This window comes from Lactuca serriola, chromosome 9, assembly GCF_051521515.1.
Source record: "Lactuca serriola cultivar US96UC23 chromosome 9, Lser_US96UC23_V15, whole genome shotgun sequence".
NCBI classification, from domain to species: domain Eukaryota; kingdom Viridiplantae; phylum Streptophyta; class Magnoliopsida; order Asterales; family Asteraceae; genus Lactuca; species Lactuca serriola.
This window is the reverse complement of record NC_136416.1, coordinates 13,905,677-13,914,065: the sequence shown is the minus strand read 5'-3', so window position 1 is coordinate 13,914,065 and position 8,389 is coordinate 13,905,677.

Below are 8,389 nucleotides of genomic sequence, written 5' to 3'. Positions count from 1 at the left end.
TTGCTAAGAAAGGTGAAACCTTGACTCAAACCTTTAACAGATTCAATACTCTTGTTAATGATCTTCGGAGATTAGATCAGTTGAATCATAGAACTGTTCTAGTGCAGAAGTTTTTGGATTCTCTGGGTGCAGGTTGGGAGAACCATGTTGATGTGCTGAAAAATAGTGAGAAGATCAACTCTATGGACTTACAAAGTCTGTATGGAAATCTTCGATACTATGAGGAATCCAAGCTTCAAAGAAAGGAGCTGATGAAAGATTCTCAGCGTGAATCATCTGTAGCCTTGTTCTCAAACAAAAAGCTAGTGTCAGATTCAGACACTGATAGCCATTCAGATACTGATTCCTCTAAAACTGACGCTGATGATCTTGAAAAGGTTGTGGCTAGTGCAACTTTGATTGTAAAGACCTTTGAGAAATCAGGTCAAAACTTCTCAAAGTTTCAGAAGAAGATGGGTGGAAAGGTTTCAAAAAGATAAGAAGCTGATAAAAAGCATGGTGCTGATAAGAAAGAGAAGGCTTAGTGCTTTAACTGTGGGAGCACTGATCATTTTGCAAAGGAATGTAAACACAAAAAACAAGGCTCGGATGAATACTGGAAGCAGAAGTACAACAAGCTGATTGAGAAGCTGAAAGCAGAGAACTTGGAACATAAAGTTCTTGTTGCTGAAGAAGAAAAATGGAAGACTGATGAGGAGTCATCAGATGATGAAGTCAAGTGTCTAATGGTAAAGATAGAAGACACGGATGTTTCTGAAAAAGGAAAAAGTACATTTGATGCTGATATGTCTGATGCTGTTGAAAATTTCAGGAAGCACAACACTGACTCTTCTTCAATGTACCAGGTTAAAAACTTTGTTTCCTATTCAATGAATGAAAAAATCAAAATGTTTGAGTATTTGGGTGTCATTAATTCTAAAAAGAATCAAACAATAAGGGATTTACAAAATCAACTTGATCTTCTTAAAACTGAAATATCCATGAAAAATAACCTTATTGATTCCACTCAGGAAAATCTTAGAATCACTAGTTTGTCAAATTCATCTTTGTCTGCTGAAATTGACAATGTTAAAAATCTTTTGATCAAAGAACAAACTATGCTTCATACTTGGGCAAAATCTCATAAGAATGCCAATTATATTATTTCTGCTCAAATTCCACATTCATGTGAGAAAATTCTTGGGGGTAATTTTACAGAAGCTGAAAAAGTGTTTAAATCACAAGAAAAGGAATCTGAGTTTTATTCCATGAATGAGATGAAAAACAATTTCAAAAATAAGTTTGTCAGTAACTCTTTTATTAATCAGAGTTTAATTGATGAATATTGTATTACTAATTCTGATGGTATTACTGAGTGTAATGTTGAAATTACCGGAATTGATCCAACCTCTTACCCAGCACATCTTGTAAGACCAACTCCACTCACTGAGAATATTATTGCCTTTCCTATCTCAAATGGAGTGTTTCATGCTGTTCATGAACAACTTAAGCATTTTCCTGACTGCAATGCAATTGTGAACAGGTCCAAACTAGACACTGATGATAGCTCATCGTCTATCACTGATCATAATCTGTCTGACACTGAATTCAGTTGTGATTCTATAATGAACAAAAGGACACAAAGCTCTCTTGGTGAATCTTACAAGTCAAAATGTGTTAATTCAAAAAAATTGCTCACCAAGAGAAACTTTGGTACTAGAGTTTGTTACAGATGTGGTGATACCTCTCATAAGATTAGTGAATGTTCATTTGATAAATCATCTTTAAGAGATGATAATATTAAAGTTAGAAATGAAAAATGGACTCTTAAGTCAAATTCTTTAAACTGTCTTCCTAAGGAGTGTTATAATCTATTATCAAATAACTTTGTGAATGACCCATCCTCGAATGGGTCAGTGTGTTCTAACTAGTTTCTCAGCACTGCAGGGTCAGGAGCATCTTTGGTACTTAGATAGTGGTTGCTCAAGGCATATGACAGGATCAAAGTCTCTCCTGGAAGATTATGTCAAGAAAACTGGTCCTGTAGTAACTTATGGAGACAATGGAAAGGGGTTCACTAAAGGATATGGAAATATCACATGCAATAACGTGGTTTTTCAAAATGTTTCATATGTAAAGGGTATCAAACACAACCTTGTCTCCATTAGTCAATTGTGTTATGCTGACTATGAAGTTCACTTTACAAAGAAGGAAGGCAGAGTTGTCAACACTGACAAGAACATCGTACTTTCAGCAAGTAGAAAAGATGATATATATGTTCTTGACATGTTCTCGAGTGACAAGGCACTGATGCAATGCTTCTTTACAAAGTCTCAGACGAATCTTAGCTGGATTTGGCACAAAAGGTTCTCTCATCTGAACTTCAAGAACCTATCCAAAATATCCAATCAAGATCTAGTTAGAGGGCTCCCAAAATTCAGCGTTGTGTAAGACAAGATGTGCTCAGCTTGTGAACAAGGAAAACAAACCAAGTCCTCTTTCAAACCCAATTCATGTTCCAGTATATCAGTCCCTCTTCATTTACTTCACATGGACTTGTTTGAACCTATTCCTGTCCGTTCTCTAGGTGGAAATAAGTATACTCTAGTGGTTGTGGATGAGTTCACTCGATTTACATGGGTGGTTTTCCTGAAGAAGAAAAGTCATGCTGCACAGGAAATCATTTCACTGATTCGTAAAAATGAGACACTGACAGGTCTCAAAGTTAAGCAACTAAGAAGTGATCATGGTACTGAGTTCCGAAATTCAACTCTTGAAGAATTTTGTGATCATAAAGGCATTGGGAAAAACTTCTCAGCTCCTCGTACTCCTCAACAAAATGGAGTTGCTGAACGAAGAAATAGAACACTGATTGAGGCAGGAAGGACCCTGATGATCCATGCTGGTCTTCCTATGTCATTTTGGGCTGAAGCTGTCAATACAGCATGCTTTACTCAGAATCGATCTCTAATTCACAGGATTCACAAGAAGACTCCATATGAAATGCTGAAAGATCGAAAGCCAGACGTATCCTTTTTTCACGTGTTTGGATGTATTTGTTATATTCTAAATCAGCGTGACCCAAGATCCAAGTTTGAACCAAAGGCTGATAAAGGTATTTTTGTTGGATATTCATCTATTTCAAAGGCTTTTCATGTTTTTCATGTGAACAGGCAATGCATTGAAGAATCCATTCATGTGAAGTTTGATGAGGAATCATGCACTGATGAGAAAGTCATTCACTCTTCCTCTATTTTTCAAGAGCTTCTCTCTTGCCCATTTGACAAAGTTCCTCCTGCTGGAGATGAAGCTGATTCTTCTGATTCTATCGTTCCAGTTCCATGTTCCTTGAATCAAGATACTGCAGCCAGATCAGCAGATAATTCATTAGGTGCTGATGAAATCCTTGAAGCTGAAGACTCTCCTGCAACTGATAACCTGTCAGTGTCAAATTCTCCGGAATCAGCATCAGTTTCTGAACATCGATATCATTCAGTTGATCAAATTATTGGGAACATTCATGATGGTGTCCGAACCAGATCTCGTGTATCTAATAACTTTTGCATGTATGTTAATTTCGTTTCAATGATCTTACCTGACAAGATACACACAGCTCTTCAAGATGCTGATTGGATCAAAGCCATGCAAAAAGAACTGAATGAGTTTGAAAGGCACAAAGTTTGGACTCTTGTCCCAAGACCATCAGGAAAGACTATCACCGGAACTCGTTGGGTTTATCGCAACAAGGTTGATAAAGATGGAATCATTATTCGCAATAAGGCAAGGCTTGTTGCTCAAGGGTTTACTCAAACTGAATCCATCGACTACGTGGAAACCTTTGCTCCAGTTGCTCGCATTGAAGCAATTAGACTGTTTCTCGCATATGCATCCTACATGAATTTCATTGTCTATCAGATGGATGTGAAAACAGCCTTTCTTCATGGTGTGTTAGAAGAAGAAGTTTTCCTCAATCAGCCCCCAGGCTTTGTTGACAAAGATCACCCTGATTATGTGTATCGATTAGACAAAGTTGTTTATGGACTGAAGCAAGCACCCAGGGCTTGGTATGAGACGCTGACATCGTATCTTCTTGAAAATGGATACAGACGAGGAGCAATCGACAATACTCTTTTCATCAAAAACAAAGGCTCAGATATGGTTCTTGTTCAAATTTATGTTGATGACATCATTTTTGGCTCTCCAAATGAGAAACTGAGCAAAGAATTTGCAGAGATCATGTCTCAAAGGTTCGAAATGAGCATGATGGGGAAGATGACCTTTTTCTTAGGTCTTGAAGTTCAGCAACAAAAGTCAGGTATTTCTATTTGCCAAAGTAAATATATTTCTGACTTGCTTGTTAAGTATTCTCTCAGTGACTGCAAACCAGCCTCTACACCAGTGTCCAAGACTGATAAGATACACGCTGATCCAACTGGAACTGATGTAAATCATTCTCTGTATCGAGGAATGATTGGATATCTTTTATATCTCGCGGCAAGTCGTCCTGATATCATGTTTGGAACCATTCTCTGTGCTCGATTCCAAGCTAATCCCAAGGAATCCCATCTCATGGCCGTCAAACGTATCTTTTGATACTTGAAAGGACTCAAAACCTAGCACTGTGGTATCCTCGCGACTAAGCATTTGAACTTTTTGGATACACTGACTCAGACTATGCAGGATGCAATTTAGACAAAAAGAGTACGTATGGTGGATGTCACTTCCTTGGAAATCGTCTCATCAGCTGGTCTAGCATGAAGCAAACATCAGTAGCCATCTCGACTGCAGAAGCTGAGTATGTTGCAGTTGGAAGATGTTGTGCTCAGCTCTTATGGATTCAAAATCAGCTTCTCGACTATGGGATCAAGTTCTCAAAGACTCCCATATATTGTGATAACACCAGTGCCATTCAAATCACACAAAACCCTGTTCAGCACTCAAAGACGAAGCATATCGAAATCAGACATCATTTCATCAGAGATAATGTTGAAAAGGGAAAGGTTGTTCTTGAACATGTCAAGACTTCAGAGCAACTTGCTGATATCTTCACTAAGGCACTGGATTCTCAAACAACTGCTTACATTATTGGAGAACTTGGAATGATTACCTTGTAATTAATTTTGCTGATTAATTGTGCTAATGTTTGGTATTGTCTTATAAGCTGATGTACATTGTGCTGATGATGACATGCTGGTGATATTTGCATACTGAGTACTTGGTTTGATCTCCTATCTTTCTCTCTTCTTCAAGTCTTCTAAAATAAAGTTGAATGATTCATTGTACTAAAAACCGTACACTGATAACAACTTGAAGCTCTTTGCCGATGGTTAGATCAAAACACCAAGATCTATCACACGCAACTATCTCTTCTTACCCATCTTACACTGATTCTGTGATTCAGTGTGACAAAACACACGCTGATGAGAGTCTAAAAATCTTTGCCGATGGTTAGATCAAAACACCAAGATCTATCACACGCAACTATCTCTTCTTACCAATCTTACACTGATTCTGTGATTCAGTGTGCCAAAACACACGTTGATGAGATTCTGAAAATCTTTGCCGATGGTTAGACCAAAACACCAAGGTCTATCACATGCAACAATCCTTTCTTTACCTTCTTCTCATTCAGTGTCTAATGATTCAGTAAGATAAACCACTCACTGATAAAGTCACAACACTCTGTGCCGATGGTTAGATAATGCAACTAGTATCTATCACACGCACCAATATCCTTGCTAGCCTCAATTAAGCAAGTTGTATCTTGAATTGACGGAGAAATATCTTCAGCATGTAACTTTTTGTGACTCTGATCTCAGCGCTTCCGCGAACACTGATTGACGTTTCAACTTCAGTCAACGGCTCTTTTACCCAACGACTATTTTTATCTGACAGGTTGTTACGATACGCCGTTATTTTTAATGAAGATAATCATTACCTTTTTAAAGGCCCGTTTCATTCCATATATAAACCTCTTTCACCCTTGTTTTAAACTTTCCTTCCACAATTTTAAACTTCCTTCACTTATATTCAAAACCCTAGCACCCTAAAAACTCTCTAATGGCGGCATCTCTGTTCACTTACTCCTCCACTTCACGAAGGGTAGTTCCTACCCCAAACCCTCCTCCTCTTCCCATATACATCAAAGCCACCAACGTTGTTTTCAACCCTGATATTCCCGAGGTTCATCGAGGTCTTGGACTCGATGATTTTGTTAATTTCTTAGCCTCCTGCCGCCTACGATACGCAATCAATGACATTCCATCAGAGTTCTTCCCTGCACAAGTCTGTGAGTTCTACTACACTGCAACTGTCAACGACGACAACAATGCCATTACCGGGACCATTGGCCGTGGAAGACATTCTATCTTTATCACCGCAGAACTTCTTAGTGCTGCACTAAGGTTACCCATCTTTGAACCTTTCTCAGAGCTTCCTTCTATTGAACGGTGTAGACGTATGTTTGATCAACTGGGATATGATCACTCAAAGGCTGGTACTCGATCGGCTCTTATTTTGCGCCAATGTATGACTCCAGGATGGAAATTTTTCACCGGTGCTCTGTGCAAGTGTGTGGGTCATAAGTCTTGAAGTGGTGATCAATTGAGTAATTATGAGCAACAAGTCGTCTGCTCACTTCTTCTCAACAAAAGACTTGATTATGGGGCCCTATTCTTTGATCAACTTGTTCAGCTTCTTCGTGCAAATGTACGCGCTGATCACGTTCATTTTCCACGCTGGATTGCTCTTGTGCTCGATAAATTTTTCGCTGCAGACTACTTCTCGCATTCTGGAAATCCCATCCAATGCCCTCGCATGTCTATTCGAATGTATCAAGATGATCCCCTAGATACTGACATTGGAATCTCTGATAGAATGAGAGAATGGATTGCAAATCCATACACTGTTCCCTCTTTCACTGCTGATACTGATGAAGGAGGCGCTGATGGTATCCATGAAGATCCTGCCGGTCAAGAAGATGAACCACATGAAGGTGGTCAATTCTCTCCTCAACTTTTTCATCATATCGTCTCTAATAATGAGAAAGTTCCCTCAGCCCTAAAGGATTCAATGAGTCAGGGGGAGCAACAATTTCAGGGGGAGCAACCATCTCATGGGGAGCATCCCTCGCAGGGGGAGAATCCACCTAGCTCTCCAGCCGCTCCAGCTACTTCACTAATTCAAATTTCGGCCTCAACATTTATTGAACTTCTGACACTGACTCGGGACATGAGTCAGCGTCTTCTACACATTGAGGTTGATGTTCATCAGCTAAAGGAAGTTCTCCTGCATACTCCTCCCTCCAGTCCCCAATTTGATGATGCTCAAAAAGGGGGAGATACTGATGATGATGCTGATGCTGATGATAATGCTGATGATGAACCGAATGAGAGAGACACCGAACCTGTTGACAACACCATTGTTCAGCCTGAATCACTAAAGCCAATGCATGAGTCTGACTCTGCGGGGCCTAATAGTCCAGCAGCCACTGAAAAGCTGGTTGAAGATAGTGAGCATGATGATGAACCAGATGATGAATGTCAAATACTGGATATGAACTTCATTAATCCTCTTATTCCAGTTCAAGAAGAAAGTTCAGATGACCTTGATAATGAATCTCAAAGGTCAGACATGAAATTAGTCGATTCTGTTGCTGATCCCATTTTTCCGGTTCAAGGAGAAGATTCAAACGTTGCCAGTGAAGACTCTCATCCACTTTCTCGAAAGCGTAAGGTAGCAGATACTGACTTGGCTCATTCTCAAACTAATACTTCTTTGCCTGCCAAGAAACCCAAGTCCATAGTCAGTATATCAAATTTGGCGGCTGAGTGGAACATGTCTCCTGATCAAGTTAAGCAAATTCTTGATGAAGCTAATCAAGATCAGCTTCTAAAGAACATTGCTTAAGCTGATGAAACTCTTATTCAGCACAAACTTCAGGCCAAAGGATCTTTTGAAGCTTAGATGCAGAAATTCCTGGAATTTCAGTCCAAATCTCAATCTTCTCAGCCTTCTCCCAGCAGTAGTAAGCCTAAGACTGATAGTGTTCTTGACATGATTGATCGAAAGAGGTTTGAAGACGTTCTTAAACGACGAGTGTGTGGTGATAAGATCATCAAAGTTAAAGCTTCCAAGCCACGAAATGAGAAAATTCTTACGTTGCTGATCACTCGTCAAGATCCTCAACATTCATACACTGAAGTTGTCAAGAGGGATGAGCTGATCAAGTATGGATATTCTGAATAGATGGAACTACTCGAACTAGCATCCAAGCAAACCTCAGCTCACTCTTCGGAACTGACTTGTGCTCTTCATCTGCTGATCAAGAAAGTTCAGCGTTTGGATCTTGTTCCTAAAGAACGACCTCAGCATCAAGGCCAAAGGTTATCTATTCCTAGAACTCGAAGAA